General features: G+C 36.1%; 1 pseudogene; it reads left to right on the forward strand.

The window, feature by feature from the left end:
• Positions 1–12,135: 12,135 nt before the first annotated feature.
• LOC114027525 lies at positions 12,136–12,510 on the forward strand (annotated as a pseudogene).
• Positions 12,511–22,734: the final 10,224 nt, after the last annotated feature.

Consider the following 22,734-nt stretch of genomic DNA (forward strand, 5'->3'; position numbering starts at 1 on the left):
GTATTATGGCTCCTATACATCAAGCCTTAAATTTGGCTCTTTATAATCTATACTTATTGTTCCTGGTTCTGCGCTCTGTGTGAAATAGAAGTCTAGGCCTTTTTCCCATGTAACAGCCTTCCAACTATTTGAAGACAATTATCGTATGTCTTCTAAAATTTTACTTTTCCAGAATGAGTATCCACAATTCCTTCAGTCATTCCTCATATGACGTGATGTCAAGGCCCTTTGTTATCCTTGATGTCTCTGGATTCTCCAGTGCTCATTAATGCCCTTCCTAAAATATATCTTCTAGAACTGAACATCAGTACAGACTACAGAAGTACTACCATCTCCTTTTTTATGAGAGAGTAAGCCTTTCCATGTGGTTTTAAGGTCTCACTAATTTTTTTTGGCTTCCAAATTAAACTATGGACGTCCTCATTTTGAGCTTATTTTCTACCACTCTTAGATCTTTTTTAGTTGAATTTCCTAGCCTTATCTACCTCTCTCGACTTGTACTTGTGAATATATGACTTAAGTTAATGTTGAATTTTAGCACAGTCATACTTGTTAATTGCATCTCTATAAATAGCATTAATTTGCAATGTCTCATTATATGAGATCCCCAACTATCTTCTTGCTCCAATACTACATCATGGTATTTATTTTCCACTTCTGTGCCTCCCCAAAAAAGAATTGCTCCAAATATTTTTATACGGATAGAACCTTTTTCCTCTTTCTTTTATCTCTTTTGGGTACATAGGTAAACTTAGGTTCTTGAAGCCTATGTCAATTCTAGCAAGCCCTACCAAATTGAAAAGGCTTCGAGTCAGATGCAGAAGGGTGAGCCAGGAGTTCTAACAGCAACCTAAGTTCAAAGCTTCAAAGAGATTAATTTTCTAGAAATATCAACCCCCAAACTTGTTTCTGAGATGTATAGAGGATTTGTATTTTCACCAAAGGGACATTCTCCCTGATAAAATCATTGCTCCTTGGCTTACTGAAGAATTTTGATAAAGAGCTTGTCCTTCTGTCATTTTTTTAAATGACTGTTATTTTCACTGAGGCCTGGTATCCCTATTTCTGTGGATCACTTTTAAAAGCATAAATAAGAAACTGGAACCTTGTATATACATCCACACATCTCCCAGTAGAATAGATCAACCCCTGTCACACATGGAAAAGCAGGATGCTGTCTTTTAAAACCTACTGAAATATTAATAGACTTTGAGAGAATCTATGGGAAATAATTCTCCATTATAATAAGCAAGCAGATAAGTCAGTGAATACATTAGAAAGTACTTGTAAAACATTCAGACTTTGAAAACTTGCCTTTGATAAATTGGAAAAGGGCACAGCCTGAACAATTGATTGCCACTTGAGCAGAGATCTGTTTATTGTTATTTCAATCTAGAACCTACCGTTTGAATCATTTGGGACATGTCACTTCTCATGCCGCTACACGAAATCCATCTATGGGCCAATTTTCTCTTATAAGCCATATCTTGACATCATGAATAGACAATCTAGAATATAATGAAATAAGTAGCAAGCACATGGTTTATGCATTTTGCAATGGTGTATTTACCCTTAACTTAAGGGTAGTACCAACAATCTAAATACTCGTTATTTTAAAAGTTTGCTCCAGAATGAGGTTTTGAGGGCAAACTAAGAGGTTCACTTCTCATGTGAATTTCAACCCTCAGTTTCATTCCTTCTTCTTGAAAACTTACTGAAACCATGGACTAGGATTTTGTGTTATGCTGTCACTTTATGTCCGTATCCCTAACTCTCGATATGGTACTTACTGGGTAAGATAGATTTTCCAAATTGACTATAGTTGTTTTAATTATTTTGTACCCATAATGTAGCAGATTTTGTTCCTGGCCTTGTTACTGTGTTGGCCAGAGAAAAGGAGAAGGCTTATAAGTGATCAGGATGGATAAGCACTCTCTTAGTGCAAGTACCAGTGTTAGAAGCAAATGTTCCTGAAGGGAATTGGTCATTGCTAATAATTAATGACCAATATATCCATTAACTTTGTTATAAACATTAGTATTGCTTTGCTAACCAAAGGTAATGCACTTTAGATACAGCATTTAACATTAAAAATAGATTGCTTTCTTTGTTCCTTTTAAAGTTTCCATGCAACCTATGCATTTTGTTTGAAATAAATGTATTTTTTAGCAGCTGACTCCAGAAAAGTATAGCACTCAATGTCAATATGCTTTACAATGTTGTTCCTCAAGAGCTACATAGGTATCAGAAATTTTTAGAAGTAGAAGGAGCTTTAGTGATGAACTGGCTCCCCTCCCTGCACCTCAATTTTATAAATAAGAACAGACCCAAAGAGTTCAAATGATTTTCTGAAGTTCATCCAACTAATTAGCAGCAGAACAGGAATTAGAATCCAAGTCTTCTGATTACTTTTATTTCCACTGTTCCACAATTGTCACTGTACCATTTGGTCATTATAATGTATACCTATCATATACAAAAAAGAAGTCATTGAAGGTTTCAAAAAATATAATACTTCATAGAATTCATGAATGTCAGAATTAATACAGTTTGTAATAGATGGTTAAGGAATTCATCTCTACATAACCCCTTATGTGGGGTAGGTATATTTTCTCTTCCAATGTTCTCAAATCCAGTTGTAGAGGAGTGGTTTTGCAAACCATGCAAATTGAATATCTCTTCTGGTAGTGTAAATGAGACAACCAGGTGCTCCTTGTTTGTATAAATTGTGCCTTAGCTTCTCCTGACTTCTGAAATTCTCACACTGTCCATTTTACCTGATACTCACCATCTTTTAGGAGATTGTAGAATCATAGAATTAGAGTGGAGAGGGATTTTAGAAGCCATGTAGTATCCCTCCTTTAGTATATGACTTATAGATGAAGAAACTGTAGACCAAAGAGTTTATTTATATATGGTAGTAAAACTGCTTGAAGAAGCCTCTAAAATTAACTTCATCAGATATTTTTACAGAAAACCTAACTGAATATCCATGATTGGTTAGGTACAATTTTATTTAGGTATAAGGGGATTGATCAAAAGTTTCCTCAGGTCCAAAGATTCTATGAACAGCAATTTGATAAAAAGAAATTTAATTTAATTTAATTTTAATTTAAATTAAAACATATTTTACCTAATTACATGTAAAAACAAGTTTTAGCATTCTTTGTTAAGTTTTGGGTTCCAAATTCTAACCCTCCCTCCTTTCTCTGCCCCTCTCTGAGATGGCAAGTAATTCAACATAGGCCATACATGTGTAATCATCTTCAATAACCATGAAGATCTTATCAAGCTATTCTTCAGAGGAAGAATTAGTAATATTTGGATTGCATGTCTAGGTCAGCAAAGAGAAAGTTAATGGACAATTTAGAGAACTTCAGGAAAGGGAAAATAAAATTATTAGATAAATCACTGAGATAACTCAACACATATATGTTTATTAAATTTTTAAAAAGTGTTAAACACCTACTATGCTCAAGGCAAAATGCTATGATTTGTATGTGAAGAATGGTAACAGTTCTTATCCTCAAAGAGGTTGGTATTCTACTCGTGGGATACAAACAAATAGTACATATGCAGTCATTACAGACTGTTGGGGTCCTCATTTTCCTGGCAAGTTCATTCCCCTGAGAGCTGCTATACACCCCCCTCAGAGTTCTAGCTGAGCCTATGAGAGTTGGTAATATGTTTCTAATTTATTTGGCTCAAGCCCCCCATCCTTGTGTATTTTCTCCAATATTAATAACCCATTTTAGTTAACATATCCTCTGTCTTTGTTCCAGTGATTAGTGCCCAAGTTTAATTAGTTAATAACAATTATTTTTTAAAAGAGATGAACATTGTGAAAGGTATAGGAAAAATAGATGCTACAAGCATTTTCCCCTTGACATCAAGAACATACTTCTCTCTTTACTACTTCAGTCCCTGGGAAGAATGAACTCAAACTTAAAATGATTGCCAAAAAGTATTCCAATCCAATCTAATCCAACAGACATTTATTAAATGCCTACTATGTTCCAGGCCCCATGCTAAACACTGAGGATACAATTAACAAAAAAGAAAGACAATTCATGCCATCAAGGAGTTCATAATCTAATGGAGGCAAACAACACATAAAAGGAGCAAGGAAAGCTGTGGGTGAGGGCTGATAGGGGAGGCAGGGTTCCTGGTGTGAGGGCATCTTGTTCTATGGAGTTGAAAGCAGTCAAGGTAGCCAAGGCAGCCAAAGCAGAGTGGAATGAGAAGCATTCCTCTCACTAAGTTCACTTATGAATGAAGCAGAGCTAAAGGGCAGAATTACTTTAAGGACACATTTCAACATAGATCACATTCTTGGGCTCTGTCCTGCAGGTTGCCCTTTGGGGTTGTACTTTTTACTAGGTGTGGCTTCTGGTAAATGCTAGTATGGACCCCTGGCTTGTGGCTCTCTTTGATGTTTTAAAGCTTACAAATTTATATCCTAGTCCATCTTATCTCTATAATACTCTATATTATGATCTATGCTCTATACTCTATAACCTAAGAGGGAAAAAGAAAGATATAACCAAGAGGAAAAAAAAATCTATTGCTCACAACCTCATGTAAGCTTTGTGTTAGGAAAGAAGGCTGGTGATGAAAGAAGGCTTTCTTTCTCTATCTCTCTGTTTCTTTTTCTCCATCTCTGTCTCTTTCACTATCTCTCTGTATCTTTGTCTCCCTATCTCTATATTTGCCTCTCTCTCTGTCTGTCTCCATCTCTCTTTCCCTTTCCTGTGCCCCCCTCCCAGACACTTATAGCAGTCCTTGATGCAGTCACCACCAGGAAAGAGAGAGATCAGTTTCATAGGTTAATGGTATTTGTATGCACACCAACTTCCAGCTCAGAAAGTAATCATCAGGTGCCACTTTCACACACAATAAGCAGATAGGAAACAGTCCTATAATACCTAGACATGCTCTGCATTGGAGAGCAGGGCTATTAGGAGTGACCAAAAGAAGACTCACAGAAAATCCACAGTGGGGAACTGCATCTGTTGGAAAACACTGTACATGCCCCTAAATCCTGAGACTGAGCCTACTATTAGACACATTTAAATAAATACATGCATATGTACTAATAACTCTAAAGAGAAAGATCTGTAATAACCTAGTTAATTTGGAAGGACCTTATGTAGGAAGCAGTATCTAATGTGTTTAAAAAAAAGTTCAGTTACTTTGAGTAAGAGGTCAGTAGAACATAAAACCAGAATTTGAAAGTATCTCAGAGTTGAATGTGTCAGGGGCAGGACTTGAGCCCAGGTCATTTAGTTCAATTTCCTCATGATGCGGAGTGACTAGATTTTTGAGTTGAAGGACATGCCATATAGCAAAGGCAGCAGCTGGAACATTGCATGAGGGGAATATGTAGAAGGTAATGTTGATAGTAAAAGGAAGTATAGAAAGATGAATGACATGAAATAATATTGAGAAAGTAGAGAGAGGAGTTTAAATACATACTGTGGATTTAGTGTTTTAGCCTAGAGGAAATAGGGAGCCACTGAAGATTTTAGGTCAGAATAGGCTTTGTTTTAGGAATATTGATGTAATAGCTATGTGGATGATCAGTTAGAAAGGGAAAAAGATTAGAACCTGAAAGAGTAATTCAGAGGTAACTGTGATGGTCCAGGGCCTGAATTAGAGATTATGTGAATCAAACCAAAGGGCTGGGGAGAGAAAACGTGTGGTTACAATGGACAAGATTTTGCATCCTGTTGGATATGGGTGTTGAGTTGTAGAACACAGATGAACAAAGCTATGAAGATGAGTGACTAGAAGAATGAGAAAGACTATAACCGAAATAGAACACTTGATTTCTGAGGAGGAGGTAGAAAGAATATAACGAGGTCTGTTTGGAACAAATTGAGTTTTGTGTATCTGTGGAACATACTGAAGACGATTGGTATTTCTGGACTAGAACTCCAATGAGAGATCATAGATTTTAAATTTAGAGCTGGAATGAACCTGGGAAGAAATCTCGTCAAACCTGCTCATGTTATAAATGAGAAAAACTGAGGCCTGGACAAGCCTAAACCTTACCATACAAATAGTAAATGACAATTATAGAATTTGAACTCTGATCCTCACCTCCAAATCTACTTCTCTTTCCACTATATTGCATTGCCCAAAAGGAGGAATTTCGATGGATTTCTTTCAACTTAATTTTATTTCTTTGATTGAACAAACCTAGACTTCTACACCAAATATTGCATTTAATTTAAATTTAGTTGATATAGACAGAAATTCTCCAGTCGAGGTAGTTGGTATAAGGAAGACTGGCTGGCTGAGTTGGATGTCCCCCAAGATGGAATAAAAAACCTTTATATTCAGTATTTTTTGCATAAGAGGTTTTTACACACATGAATTTTAGCTACAACAATGAAATTTGGAAAAGCTTATTGTCTCAGGTTTATTTTCTTGGCTAGTCTATGTGTTGAAACAGATTTATACCTCACTATGAACCCTTCTCAAATAGGACAGACTCATTGGAATTAAATTGGGAACTAGGAATCCAGCCAAAAGACTGAGACAGGCTATTCCTTTGGGGGATGATTTGAACTTGCTTTGTGGCTCATGTCAATAGCAGTCAAAAATAAGATAATTTTTCTTGAGGTATTGAAGTACTCTTGTTTCATATTAAGTGTAAAATGTCGATATATGGGACACCCTGAGTCTCAGTAGTGATCCCTGAATAGCCAAGAAAGGAAGAAAGCTTGTCACTTTCTACCATCTTCCCTCTCATATTTTCAGAGCTTTAGTTCTGTTTAGAACAGAACCACCCTAGACCCTTTATTACTAAAAGTAGAGAATAAAAATAATCACCATAAAATCTCTGACACTTGGAGAGCCTGTCAGGTAGGATGTGGAAAGAGGCTTTAACTAGCCAACCATTACATAAATCCTAAAAACATTATCACTAGAATAGTTTAATTGACATAAGATTTCTAGAAATTGGAAAAAAAATCTAAAGACCAAAGATAAGAAGGGAATAATGAAATGGTACAATTTTTAGTTTCTTGGAGAGAATCTTAATGATTTTCAAGTGAAAGAGGGGATAGAGAATATAAAAAAGATAAGAGAAAACTTTGAATTTCCTATGAACCTATTTTAAAAAAATCAGAGAAAAAGGAGCTAATTCAGGAGAATGGTAGGATTTTAAATTTTTCCATATATGTTTATACTTGATTCAGAGATAGATTGAATAGTTCCTGATCATAATCAATAGTAGGACATTGGGCCATTATTGTACCTTCACTGTTACTTTCTAGGTATTTTTTTTTTCCTTGTCTAGTCTAGGACTAAAATGTATTCATTCACTCTAGTTTGGCCCTCACATCACTGCCACACTCTTCCTTTCTTCTCAATGAGCTGTCAATCACACCAAAAGATCATTATTTTAACAGTTAAATCAGATTAGATAAATGTCATATGTAACATAGACTAAGAATTCCATTTGATTCTAGATCCTGCATTCCTCAAGAAAGAATCTGGAATGCTTATTCTAAAATGGAATTTTTTCCTCTTAGGTTGGCACCTTTTCCCCTTGCTACAACCTTTCAATTAAGCCCTGAATAACAAGATAATAGAGCTGGTGTCTCAGAGGACCTACAAAACAGGATTTGGAATACTCCTACTAAGTGCAATGGCTTGAAATCTCAAAACCCTCTTGCTTGTATCTATTTTCTTCTATGTTTGTGATTTGATGTCTTTTATAATTCCTACTGTGATTAGTTTAGACCACTCGCTTCTATTACTCCAAAGCTTTATGTGTTATGAAAACCCCACCTTCATTGGTAAAGGACAATCTTCAAAAGTTCTATTTTTTAAATTAATTTATTTTGATTTATCAACAATCACTTTCATAAGCTTTTGAGTTTTAAATTTTCCTCCCCATCCTTCCCTGCCTCCCTCCCCAAGACAGCACACAATCTGATATGGGCTATACCTATACATTCCTATTAGATATATTTTCACATTAGTGATGTTGTAAGAATTAGAACCAAAAGGAGGAACCGCCAAAAAGAGGAAATGAAACACAACAGAAGAAAAAAAATTGCAAATAGTATGCTTCGATCTGCATTCAAACTCCACAGTTCTTTCCTTGGATGCGGATAGCATTTTCCATCATGAGACCTTTGGAGATGTCTTAGATCCTTGCATTGCTGAAGAAGGTTAAATCTATCAACATTAGTAATTGCACAACATTCTCCTGGTTCTGCTCACTTCACTTAGCATCAATCCATATAAGTCTTTCCAGGTTTTTCTGAAGTCTGCCTGCTCATCAAAAGAGCTGCTATAAATATTTTTGTACATGTGGGTCCTTTTCCCATTTGTATGATCTCTTTGGGATACAGCCCTAGAAGTGGAATTGCTGGGTTAAAAGGTATACACATTTTTATAGCCCTTTGGGCATAGTTCCAAATTACTCTCCAAAATGGTTGGATCATTTCACAACTCCACCAACAAAATTCATTAGTGTTCCAATTTTCCCACATCTTCTCCAACATTTATAATTTTCCTGTTTTGTCATGTTGGCCAATCTGATAGGTGTGATGTGGTACCTCAGAGTTGTTTTGATTTGCATTTCTCTAATGAATAGTGATTTAGAGCATTTTTTCTTATGGCTATAGATGGCTTTAATTCCTTCATCTGAAAACTGCCTACTCTTATCTTTTGACCATTCATCAATTGGGGAATGACTTGTATTGTTATAAATTTGACTTAATTCTGTATATATTTTAGAAATGAGGCCCTTATCAGAGACACTGGTTGTAAAAATTCTTTCCCAATTTTCTACTTTCTTCCTAATCTTGGCTGAATTGTCTTTGTTTGTGCAAAAACTTTTCAATTTAATGTAATCAAAGTTATCCAGTTGCATTTCATAATGTTCTCTATCTCCTGTTTGATCATGAATTCTTCTGTTCTCTGTAAGTCTGATAGGTAAATTATTCCTTGCTCTCCCAGTTTGCTTATAGTATCAGGCTTTATATCTAAATTATAAACCCATTTTGACTTTATTTTGGTATATGGTGTGAGATTTTGGTCTATACCTAGTTTCTGCCATACTCTTGTCCAGTTTTCCCAGCAGTTTTTGTCAAATACTGAGTTCTTATCCCAGCAAAAAAAAAAAAATACATATACATACATATATATGTATATTTGCTTCTGCAAAGTAGATCTGGGGATTCACACCGGACAGATGAAGCTATGACAGAATATCATTGTACTGGCAAAGGACTAAACCTCCTTCATTTACGCTTTGTGATTTTTATTATAAAAAATCAGGAGAATTACCAAATGCAGCATTAAATTTTGTCAGAAATAGTTGTTTGGCAAAAAGAGAAGGCAGAAAAGTTTTTCTGGTTTGTTTGTTTTGTTTCATTTTTTGATTTTTTTTTGTGAGAGAATCTTTCCATTTAAAACAAATCCAGCAAACTTCCTTTTTGCTTGCAAACTTTTGCAAAAAATGTTGAAAGTCAAAGACAAAGTGAATTTTGATTTATGAAAGATTAGAATAGCTACTTTCTGGATTGACTCTCTAGAAAAGTGGGCAATGCTTCGGTTTAAGGGGACTTATTAATTTCTTCATTTTATGGGAATTTTTTTTCAAAAAAGCTATTCTTAACTACTCTGTCTATATTGGCTGAATTGATTATTAGCCATCTAATAAAAGTGATACAGTATCTCAAAACTATTTTCTTCTCTTGCTCTTCTTCCCTGCCTCCTACCCTCTCTCCTTTTTCTATTTCCCCTCTCTCACCTCTGTTCCCCTCTTCCTTTCTTCTTTTTCTGTCTTTCTCTTCCTCCTCCTCCTCCTCCTCCTCCTTCTCTCTCTCTCTCTCTCTCTCTCTCTCCCTCCCCCTCTCTCCCCCCATCCCTTATTCCCTCCCCGCCTCCTTCTTTCTCTCTCAATATTTCTTATATGTACATTGTATCCATCTAATCAAGATTTTGGCTGACTGTCTATAAGCATGTTTGAGTTATGCATACCTGTCATTAGCCCACTATGGAACTCATTCTTAGCATATTTGAGTTGAATGGTGCCACATATGACTTCACAAATCTATTGGGCTGCTTCTCCAACTTTAGAATCTTCAACATATTGTCTACAGAACTCCATTTCCTGGACATTCCTTTCCTTTCTGGCAAATGACTCAGCTTTAGCTATCACTGCCTATGTATTATAATTCTTGGAAGAGGGAACAAAAGAGAATGGTCAGGAAATTGCAAGACTGAGTGTTAAACCGTAGGTTCTGTCCATATCTTACAAACTTGCCTTTGATTCTAGGAAAAGACATTCATTTGAAGATACATAATACATTCATATGGATTTGGAATCAGGGGACCTGTATTCATATCTTGGTTTTGCCACAGCATAACCTTATAGTTAAGTACAACCTCTCTGGGCCTTAGTTTCTGGATGGTTGGACTAGATGATGTTTGTGGCACATTTCTGCTCTAAATTAACAATCTTATGATCCTAAAGAGCTATGAACTATGCCATAAGTTATACTAATTTTTTTCATTTACTTTTTTTGTGATATTCTATGTATATACCATTGATCTTACCAGAAGGGATTCAGTGAAAAATCATAGGATTTTAAACATATGAAGAACCTTAAACCACATTAAGTCAAATTCCCCCATTTTAGAGGTGAGGAAATTGAGATAAAGAAAGGTTAGTTAGTTGCCCAAAGTAATGATGGAATCTGAACTCACTTTGTATCTACTGACTCTAAGAGTCAAAATGATGTATTTTGTTATGTTTTGTTTTGTTTTTCTTGAAGTATTGATAATGGTCTATGATAAGTAACGATTTATTCTATCAGCTAGATAGTAGAAAAATCAAGTGTAATCCCAGATTCTCTGACTCTAGTCCACTGGTATTTCCATTGCATCACATTGCTTCCCTCATATATGGCCTGCATAATATTCGGTCCATGGGCTACTTACTGCCTGCACTGCTTGCAGCCTGCAAAAGGATTTTAGGAGGCCTGCAACAAATGTAGAGCATGTTAAAACAGGCCGACCTTATATAGTATGCCAAAAATCTCCTGTTATAAAACTTGATTGGAAGATTAATACAAATATCCTATCATCAAAAGAGTTGGATTTTGATTCAGAAGGACGTATTTGAACCTCAGACCTGTTGTGGGGACCTTAGGCAAGTCAATAAAAACTTCTGCGCCTCAGATTCCTCACATGCAGAATAAGGCCATTAAATTACATCATGAAATCATATAGTTAGATCAGGAAGTCAAATAGTGTCAACATTCAAATTTTTAGATCAGCCAAATGAGGTATATTAGGCTAAGTGACTTGTTCAAGGTCACACATGTCGCAATTGGTAGAACTTAGATTCAAATCTCAGTTTTCTGATTAAAAAAAAAATCCTTGACTCTGTCCACTGTGTCATATATTCCCATTTAGGTCTAAAACCTATGAATTCATTATGTCTTCACCCATTCAATAATAATTCAGTTTGTCTCAGATGATAGATTTGATTTTTTTTTCAGAAATGTTGTGCCTAGAACAGCATTACTATGGTTTTAAGATATATTAAATCTTCTTCCCCACCAATAAAAATAATCAATCAACCAACAAGCATTTTATTAGGCAACTATCATATGCATGGTACTGTGATGGTAAGTCAAAAATGCAATATTTCCATTCCTCAAGGAGTTTAGATTCAATATACAAAGTTAATGCAAGAATCCTTAGAGGAGGAAGAGGTGGAGAAGGAAGAGGAGGAGAAGAAGGAGGAGGAGAAGGTGCTATCATTTAGAAGTATTGGGGAAAACCATATTTAGGAGGTAGTCTCAGAACTTTGAAGGTACCTAGGCAATCTAGGACATAGAAGTGAAGGAATATATATATTTAGGCACAGAGAGAAAGTCTGTGCAAAGACGTGGTAATGTGAAATAGAATGATGTGAATTTGACCATAAGGAGACAAGTTTGGCTGGACCATAGAGCACATATGCAGGGGAGCAGTGCAAATCTGGAAATAGCCTCTTTGGTGAAGGTATCACCGCTGCAGCCGCGTGGAGCCGGCAGTCACTGCTTCTCCTCCTCCTGACTCTCCGCTGTTCGCTGTCACCGAGGAATAAGTCGGTCAGGAAGCCGCTCCGCTGCCATGGCATTCAAAGACACCGGCAAGACCCTCGGGGAGCTCGAAGTGGCCATTCACCGGATGCGGATCACCCTCACCAACCGCAACGTGAAGTCCCTCGAGAAAGTGTGTGCTGATCTAACTAGAGGAGCCAAAGAAAAGAACTTGAAAGTGAAGGGACCTGTTCGAATGCCCACTAAGACACTTCGAATCACAACTAGAAAAACTCCTTGCGGTGAAGGTTCAAAGACTTGGGATCGGTTCCAGATGAGAATCCACAAACGCCTTGTTGATTTGCACAGTCCTTCCGAAATTGTTAAACAGATCGCTTCTATCAGCATTGAACCAGGTGTAGAAGTTGAAGTCAACATTGCAGGTGCATAACTAATCATCTCTTTTAATAAATTGATTGCAACTATTAAAAAAAAATCTGGAAATATAGGCCAAGGTCAGATGGTAAAGGGTTTCCAATGCCAAAGAGAAGGGTTTTATTTTATTTATTTCATTTTATTTTATTTCATCCCAAGGGAAATAGGGGATTATTGGAGTTTCTTAATCTGGGAGTGATTTAGTTAGACCTCTGCTTTGGAATATCACTTTGTAGCTATGTGGAACATGGATTGGAAAGGAGAAAGGAAGTAGGAAGGATAATTAGGTCATTGTGGTGGGCCAGGTGAAGGTTGAGGAAGGCTTGAACTAAATTGGAGGATGAAAGAAGACAAAAGAGAAAGATATGGAAGTGAAATCAATAACACTTGGCAACTGATAACTAATAATGAAAAAAACAAACAAACTGATATTTAGCACTTTCAAGTTTGTGAAGCATTTTACATATGTGTTGCTGTTTTAGACAGAAAATCACTGATATCTAATTCTTCAAGTATTTTTATGCACAGTTGAATATGAAGAAATGGCATCTCAGAAAAGTTAAGTGATTTGCTCATAATCAAATAGCCAGTAAGTGTCAAGAGTGAGATTTGAACCCAGAACTTCCTGGCTCTCAATCCAGCTCTGTATGAGGATTATAAAGTCCTGTAGACAATGATTCTTAGCTTTACTAAAGAGAGAAGCAGCAAAAAACAAAAACAAAAAAAAAAAAAACAAAAAAAACCCCATGTTTTCCACATTTTATTAGCTCAACAAAAAGCAGTCCTGAAGAATTCTAGCATTTTTTTTTTTTAAATAACTGTTCACAAGCAGTTTGGAATCTGAGATGCCTTTTCAAAAGAAGTAAGATTTCCAACTAGTGTGATTCTTAGACACCTGTTTGGCAAAAGTAAAGCAATTAAAAAGATGGTTACCATAATTAGCAGTGGTTACAGAGGAGGAAGGGGGAGCGATTGAACATTTTTACATTCAGTGAAAAGCTTCTTTATAAAAGCCTAATTTTTGCTTATTATTTTTGTGAATGAAAATGTCAAATCAATTTGTTTTTCTTCACAAATATGTCGATATTAATTCACTCAGTGCCGTGGTTCCTCATTCTCTCCTGAAACAAGAGCAATACTTGTTGGCATTTCTCAGGAGGTCAAAAGAACAAACTACTTTTTCTCCCTATGTTTACCTAATCAGGAACCGAGGAATAGTCCAACTGAAGTCCAGGGAACTGTCAAAATGTCAAAGAACAGACAATTCTGTTATTTTCGGAAGCATTTCTAGCCATATACAATAGAGAGCAAGCATGCTCAACTATTTTAATTTGTAGAAATTCAATTGGACAGAATTTTTAGCATGATAAGGAAAAGGACCTGCACTGAAGTCCTGTTCTCATCCCTCATCATGGGATGACATTGACTGTTTAGTTCCCAAAGGCTGAAAGTTCTAGTGCCTGATGCTTGTAAAAGCTTCAGATATTGTCTCACAGATGGGACATCATCCCTCAATTAGGTTAGCTAAGAGAAAGAAGGCTTATCACCAGGCAATGATTTTCTTCTTTTTTATACATATATATATATATATATATATATAGCATCTCATGGAGACTGTCTACTAAGAGACAGAAGAATTTCAATTTGCAGTAATGGAGAGAGTCATCCACAATGTTGTTGTTTTTTTCTAATGCAGCATTTTTTTTGAGGGAGATGCAAAAATTTTAAAAATATTGATTGAGCATAATTGCTACTAATTTTCTTCCAAATGACTCCTCTACTTGGCCCCTGGAGGTGGTAGCCTAGGACCTTTTGATGAAGAGCACAGTGATAAGCAGTATTTCCCAGGCGACCTGACCTGCACCCAGCTTTCCCTCCCCATCGCCACCATTATCAAGGAGAGTAGCTCCTGTGGAGGTGGGGTCTTGCCACTGCATCCTCTGGTATTGAAGGTGTGTCTCCTCAGAAGCCAAAGCTGTGAAAAATGGAACTAGAAAAAGAAAGTTCACACACTGAGTCTGTGATCAGCACTAGTTACATAAGAAACAGATATGATATCATTAATCTGAATGACACTAAAGAATATAAGTGCCTATATCAGCTGTATCTTACCTGTACATTCCACCTATATTGTCATCCAGACCATAAGACCTTTCCATCCACCCTATACTTGAATGAAAATCCCTATATGTATTGTCTCCTACGTTAGTTTTTAAGCTCCTAGAGAATAAGGATTAATTGTATGTTCAGCATGTAGCAGGGTCCTATGAACATAGTAAACAGTGTTTTTTCATTTTCTGCTGCAGATACCTATACCTCTATATTGCTAAAAATCATGTCTTACCATGCCACACTTAGGTTCAAAAATCTTCATTAATTCCCGATTGTCTGAAAGAGAAAACTCCAAATTCTTTATTTAGAATTTAAAGTCTATTACATTCTGGCTCCAACTTACCTTTCCAGACTCATTTCACATTACTCCCTTTCAGAGATTTTATATCCCAGTCAAATTAGCCTCTTTGCTAGCCCCTGAAATAACTTTTCATTTCTTACTTATGTGCCTTTGTATTACCTGTCCCACTTACCTGGGAATGTCTTTTCTCTTCACTTGTGCTATTGCCAATCACCAGATGCCCTCAAGGCTCAGTTCAAATCCCTTGTTGTACAGGGAGAGGGATAGGTGGAATCATTTCCCTATATGTTTGTACAAATAAGCTGACACTGTAGTTCTAGAATTGGATTGTGCTCATATTGAAATAATTACCCATGAGATTCTTCTGTCACCAGCTCTATTCATGCTAGTGTCTCAAAGAATAGCACTTCATAGGAAATTAACACAATGAGGAAAATAAAAAATCAATATCTTAATAATATCTTAAGGGAAGTAAAGACAGTAAGCTAATATTCTCATAACAATCTAAAAGAAATACATTTCTTGGTTTTAATTCATTGTTCTTGTGAATTGTGCATGTATTTCACATAATACTACCTGACTAGAAATTGCTACTCCTTGTCTGTTTGAAAGACATCGTGGAACTGAACAAAATGGCTGAATGTTACAATGAATGCATCCAGTACCTTGTATTTATATAATCTTTTATACAAATATATAATATATATTTTATATAATATTTTATATGTTATATAATATATTTTATGTAAGTAAATATTATATATAAACTATATAATCCATAAACTTTCTCATATACTTTAATCATATCTCCATATGACCAGACCACAAATATCAAAATAACACAATCAGGGACACTTAGGTGCCTCAGTGGATAGAGTACCAGCCCCAGAGTCAGGGGAATCTGAGTTCCAATCAGGCTTCAGACACTTACTAGCTATGTGACCCTGGGCAAGTCACTTAACCCTGATTGTCTGCAATAAATGAATGAATGAATGAATGAATGAATGAATGAATGAATGAATGAATGACCAGTAACAGAATCACATAGCTAAAGAGAAGCTTAGGGGCCAAGTAGTGCAGCTTTTTCCTTAACAAGAGTATCTTGTATGCCATACCCACTATGTGGTTATCCATTCTCTACATGAAGAGTAGAAGGATTTTTCTTTCTCTCAGATAATTTTGATTTAGGATAGGTTGTTTGGGAAGTTTTCCCCCCCTCCCCTTCTATTAAGCCATCATTCTTTTACCTGTTGCTGTTCATTTTTTTTTTTTACTTCTTGGTAAAGAAACTAAAATGTAATTCCTCATTCATGTAATAATTTTTCATATATTTGAAGGCATATGTAATGTCTTATCTAAGTATTTTCTTCTCCAGGCTAAACATACCAAGTTCCTCCAACCCATTCATATCTCAGATCTTCTCACTAGAGGTAACATCCTTTTAGACATGCTCTATTGTATCAATGTCTTTCCTAAAATAGAATGGCCCCAATGGGAAAAATAGAGTGACCATAATGAAAAGAAAAAAAAAAACTAGTACTATAGAGGTGGTGATCCCACATTGGGTTTTCATTGCAGACTAACTAGTTGTATTCTGTCCTTATCAGTCCAAAAATTCTCCCTGGAAAAGGAAACAAAAGAAAATAAGAGCTGAGTAGTTCAAACTTTTTACCCTGAACCATTAATTAGCATATCTACCTTGAGCCATGATACTATTCATTCTTTTGCTCTCTTGCCCTAGTTTAACAGAATTGTGAAGATATAGGGAAGATACCCTGCTTTAGACATAGGGGAAACTATAACACCATAAGGTAAAATGTACCCTAGAAAACAATATTAATAGAATCAGAACTGGAATTAGGTATATTGCTTCCCAACCTAGAGCTTGACTCATTTTAAACTTTCATATCATAACTAGTTCCTTATGAATATCAGTGTGACAAAATGATTAGAGTGCTTGAGTTGGAATCAGGAAAAAATAAATTCAAATTTCTCCTTTAGTACTTATTAGCTGTGCAAGCTTCACCAAGTGACTTCTTAATGCTTGTTTCGTCATCTATAAAACTGGGCTAGTAATACATATAGTATCTACCTCAAAGGATTTTTTGTGAATATAAATTGATGATAATAGTAATAATAATAACAATAATAGTAATGCTACTATCAATAATAATAATAACTCTTGCATAGTACTTTAAGGTTTGTGATGAACTTTACAAATATCACCTCATTTTATCCTGACAACAACCCTAGAAGGTAAGTAATATTATTATCTCAACTTTTACCTATAAGAAAATGGAGGCAGATGAAGTTTAAGTGACTTGCCCAAGTTCACACAGGCAGTAAGTACCTGAGGCTAAATTTCAACTCCGATCTTCCTAACTCAAGGTCTAGCACTCTTACCAGCTATACCACTTAGTTGCCTGTAGTGAGATACTGTAGATAAAGTTATTTTTAACCCTTTAAGTTCTAATTATGTGTGAATGATGATGATCATGATGTTGGCATTAAGGTGTAACATGAAGACCCTTTTGGCATGTCTAAAAAAGGGGAAAACATGAGGTTCTTAAATTTAAATATCTCCAATGTAACTAGTTCATTAAAATTAATTAAGGAGAGAGAATCCAAGATAAGGATATAGATGGAGATAAATGGTATCATTAAAGGAAATGTACAGAGCATTTCTAAAAATGATGAAATCTTAGGCAAGAATTTTGAGATCATAGAACAGGTTTTATCTCTGCTGTCAAATGAAGGCAGTTACTTTGGAAGTGAAAGATAGATTTGGATCTGGAACAGCTTATTGCCAAAGAATGGGATTTAGTTTTGGGACCATTGCATAAATAAAAAGTCAAATTAATCTTCCTAAAGCACAGGTCTAAACATATCCCTCTCTCCCCATTCAGTCAACTCCAATGACTCCCTATTACTTCCAGAATCAAATAAGTTTTGTTTATCTTTTAACCTTCATGACCAAGCCCATTCCTATATTTCTAGTCTTCTTACCCCTTATTCTCTTCTATGTAGTCTGTGATTCAGTGACATTGGCCCTCTTGCTATTCCTTTCACATGACACTCTATCTCCAGAATTAATAGTATCATCATTGGCTATCTACCATCTTTGGAATGCTCTTACTCCCCATCCCTGTTGGCCTGCTTCAAGTTTCAACTAAAGTTCCACTTTCTTGTTTGTACATAGTTTTTTGCACGTTGTTTCTGTGTGTGTTTGTGTTTCCCCTTTTTCTTTGTCTTTGCACCTCCAGGATTTTTAACAGTGCACAGTATATTGTAGGTGCTTAATAAATGTTGGTTGAATGGCTTACTGATTGTTTCATGACCACCAATCTCCCATCTCTGCAAATGAGGAGCGGGAAATGTCTTCTCATCTTTTCTTTGGGACCTTGCTTTTCCCTTTTCAATTTGAAACGCTCATTATTTTTTTTTTATTCTTGTTTTGTGGTTGTTATTTACATTGTTTTAGTAATTGTATATATTGTTTTCTTGGTTCTGTTTCTTCATTTTATATTATCGTATATGTGTTTACAAGATTCTCCATAATCTGGGCAACTAGGTGACACCATGAAGAGAGCACCAGTTCTGGAGTCAGGAGGACCCAAGTTCAAATCTGGCCTTTGACACTTACTAGCTGTGTGACCCTGGGCGAGTCACTTAACCCCATTGCTTAGCCAAAAAAAAAAATAATCTCTGTAATCAATATTTCTTCCAGGACAATAATAATCCATTTCATTCATGAACCACGATTTGTCTATACATTCCCCAATTGGTGAGTGTCTGATTTGATTTCAGTTCTTTGCTCTCACAAAACAAGTGCTCCTACAAATATTGCAGTGCATTAGGCTGTTCTTTTTTTTAGGTATATGCCTAATACTGCAATGTCTGAGTGAAATGGTATGGATATTTTAGTTACTTTACTTGCAAAATTCCAAATTGATTTCCAAAATGTTTGTAGTAATTTATATCTCCACCAATAGTGCATTAGTATGCACAACCCCTCCATCATTAAATGTTTCCATTTTTTGTCATCTTTGCCAATTTGTCAACATGTAACCTTCAGAGTTGTCAAGCATGTCTCTGATCCTTTCTGGCATTCCTTCTGTTCATTTCTTTTCACTAAAAAATGCTTCAATGACCATCTTTTCTTTTTCCTGTTTGTCTTGGCAATTCTATTCCTAACCTTCCCCCAACCCCCAACAGTCCTCATCCCTTCCACAAGGCCTCAATTGGAAAAAAAAAAAAAACCCAACTTGTAATAAATATGCATGGCCAAGGAAAATAAATTCCTCTATTATTCATGTCCAAAAATTTGTCTTGAATCTATCACCTATCTCTCAGAAGATGGGTAGCAAGATTCATCATCAGTTCTATTGAATCTTTGTAGGCCATTGCATTAATCAAACTTCTTGCATTTTTTAGACTTGTATTTCTTTATGATGTTATTGTTACAACATGAATTGTTCTCTTTCTGCCATCATCATTCTGCTCCAGTTCATGCAAACTTCCCAGTGTTTCTTTGAAAATATCCCTTTTGCTATTTTTTGTGGCACGATAATATATATTGTGTTCAAATAATATACTACACTTTGTTCAATCATTCCTCATTTGTTTCTACTTCATTGCTAAAAAGAGATGATATAAATATATAGAGAGACATACTTATATTGGGTCAATTTCCTTTTCTTTTGAACTCTTGGAGGTATAGACTTCATAGTGGTATCTGAGTCAAATGATATGCACTAAAGTTTAGTGCATAAGTCCAAATTCCTTTCCAGAATTATCATTCCATCTCATAACACATACATGACAGTATACATTAATGCTCCTGTTTTCCTTCATCACATCTAACAATTTTCATTTTATTTTTTTATCAGCTTTGCCATATTTTTTTTGATTGTAAGATGGTGGAACCTCATGTTTTCTTTAGTGTTCATGTTCTTAGTGATTAGTTGAAAATTTTTAAAACTTTAATTGATGCTTTATATATTATGTTTCTTTCTTTGAAAATTTAATTCTTTTTTTTTTTTTGGTGAGGCAATTGGGGTTAAGTGACTTTCCCAGAGTCACACAGTTAGTGAGTGTTATGTGTCTGAGGCTGGATTTGAACTCAGGTCCTCTTAACTCCAAGGCCAGAGCTCTATCCACTGCGCCACCTGGCTGTCACTGAAAATTTAATTCTTAATAAATTCAAATCAGTCCCTTAATTATTTTGGAAATAAGATCTTATTTTTTTTAGAGAAACTTCAAGCAACTACTTTTTTTTTTAAAGTAATCTGCTTCTGTTATGATTTTGACTTCATTGGTTTTATTTGTTTATTTCTTATAAATGTATTTTCATATTCTGTTATCCTCTTCCATAAAAGTAGTTTCATCCAATTTATATTACAGTTATAACTTAATTTATTATTTCTCTGTATTCTTTCCTCATTTATTTTGTTTCTCTCTTTTACTCTCAACTGCTTTTTAAAAGGAAGAAAATAGTGAAAAGTAATTTGCTTACCATAAATGATGTGTAATTAAAATGTTGTTTCTATTCTGTTGTCCCTCTTCTTTTCCCCCTTTCCCACACATCATTACAAGTTTTTACTCTTTTTCCCTTTAATGCCTCTCCTCTTAATGCTCCACCATGCAATGCTGGAGTTTATTTTCCTTATAACTACTCCCTCAACTCTCCTGCTTGATGTCTTAAACCTCCATTTCCATTTCCCTGCCTATTTTCTAGTCCTATACTTTCTGTCTTTTTCTCTGTCTGTCTCTGTCTGTCTGTCTGTCTGTCTCTCTCTCTGGTGTGTGTGTGTGTGTGTGTGTGTGTGTGTGTGTGTGTGTGTGTGTGTTGGAGGGGACAGGGCAAGTATTCAACTTCTTTTTATTTGGTTTACAACAAAATGAAGTCCATGGGTATGTCTACTCCTCCATTTCTACTTCTGTCTTTGTATACTTATCATGCATCTCATTTAGGTGAGAGAACAAATTCCCTTACCTTCTTCCTCCTTTCCACCCTAATACCTTTCTTTTTTTATTCCCATTTCATTCTTATCTTAAAATTACACCCTCCCCCCCCCCAAATCTGCAGGCCCTCTACCTGTCTTGTGTAACTTTTTCTGTAACCCTTGAAGATACTGGTTTTCTGAGAGAACACATGTTTCTTTTGCTCCTGTTAAAATATAAATGCTTAATTATTATAAACTACCTTCTTCATTCATCGAAAGTTTTTACCTTTATATGTGTCTCTTCACTCCAACATCTACATTTCAAAGTTACTGATTCAATCCTGGGTTATGAGACTACCAAGATGGAAGCCTGGATATTTTCTCTAACCAATTAATCAGTCACTATGTAAACATTTATTAAATGCCTACTGTGTGCCAGCCACCATGCTAATACTTGGGATACAAAGAGGCAGAAGGCAATTCCTTCCTTCAAGAGAGGTCACAATCAAATGGGGGAGACAATGTGCAACTAGGTACAAAGAAGCCATATACAGTATAAATAGGAAATAATTAACAGTGAAGGCAGTGGAATTAAGAAGGGATGGGAAAGGCTTCCTGCAACAGATGAGATAACAGAAACTAGGGAAGACTGTAGGTAGAATTGGGGAGCAAGCCAGGCTTAGAGGATAGTCAGAGAAAATGTCCAGAGCTGAGTGATGATGTCTGCTAGAATAGCCAGGTGGTCAGTTTGGATTGACTTGTATATTTTGAAGAGTAAGGTGTAAGAAGGCTGGAAAGATAGGAGACAGTTTGGTTATTATGAAGGACTTTGAATGGCAAACAGAGTATTTTGTATTTGATTATATATTATAATTATATACATATGTATATAATTATATTATGATATTATGTTGATGTGATCCTTGAGTAGGAGGATCACATGGTCAGACCTGCACTTTAGTAAAATCACTTTGATAGGTGAATGGAGGATGGATTGGAGTGAGGAGAGACTTAACTAAGGCTGACCCACCCAGCAGGCTTTTGCAATTATCAAGCATGAGATGATGATAGCATGCACCACAGTGGTGGCAGAAAAAGGGGAGTATTGAGGAAAGGTTGCAAAGGTAAAATTGGAATGCCTTCATAACAGCTTGGGTGTGGGGGATGGTGAGGGGTATGGAGGAGTGCAGGGTGACTCCTAGGTTCTGAGCTTGAGGGACTGAGAGGATAGTATTGCCCCCTAAAGCAATAAGAAAGGTAGGAGCAGGGGCAGCTAGGTGGAGCAGTGGATAGAGCACCGACCCTAAAGTCAGGAGGACCTGACTTCAAATATGGCCTCAGACCAAACACTTGACACTTCCTAGCTGTGTGACCCTGGACAAGTCACTTAACCCCAATTGCCTAAAAAAAAAAATGTATGAGCTAGGGAGAGTTTTGGGGAAAGATAATGATTCTCCTTTCCCACACATTGGGTCCCAAATGTAGAGTTATCTTTATCCCTAGCTGTCAGCCCAGTCTCTGCTGATTTTGCTAGTAGACAACCTCCTGAAAGGCTCCAGATGTTTTGCTTCCCAAATGCCACACCGGCTCTTCCTGTGAATGTGGTTTCTGCTGTGCCAAGAACAAGAACTGCCTGGCTCTTAAGCTTCTGTGTCCAGGTCTTGTTGTTGGTCTGGCCCCATTTCCTGCTGGTTCTTAGGCAGAGCTGCCACCTTGCCCAGGCACTGGTGCATCCCAGTTTCCTGCTCTTAGTCTCAGCTAACTTCATGCTTTGTCCTCTTCTACCCTTGATTTTGTTTGTTTGTTTGGTTGGTTGGTTTTTTGGTTTGTTTGTTTGTTTGTTTGTTTACCAGTGGGAGCTTCTGCAGTTCTTTTATGCAGT

This window comes from Vombatus ursinus, unplaced genomic scaffold (assembly GCF_900497805.2).
Source record: "Vombatus ursinus unplaced genomic scaffold, bare-nosed wombat genome assembly UNPS02014861.1, whole genome shotgun sequence".
Classification (NCBI taxonomy): domain Eukaryota; kingdom Metazoa; phylum Chordata; class Mammalia; order Diprotodontia; family Vombatidae; genus Vombatus; species Vombatus ursinus.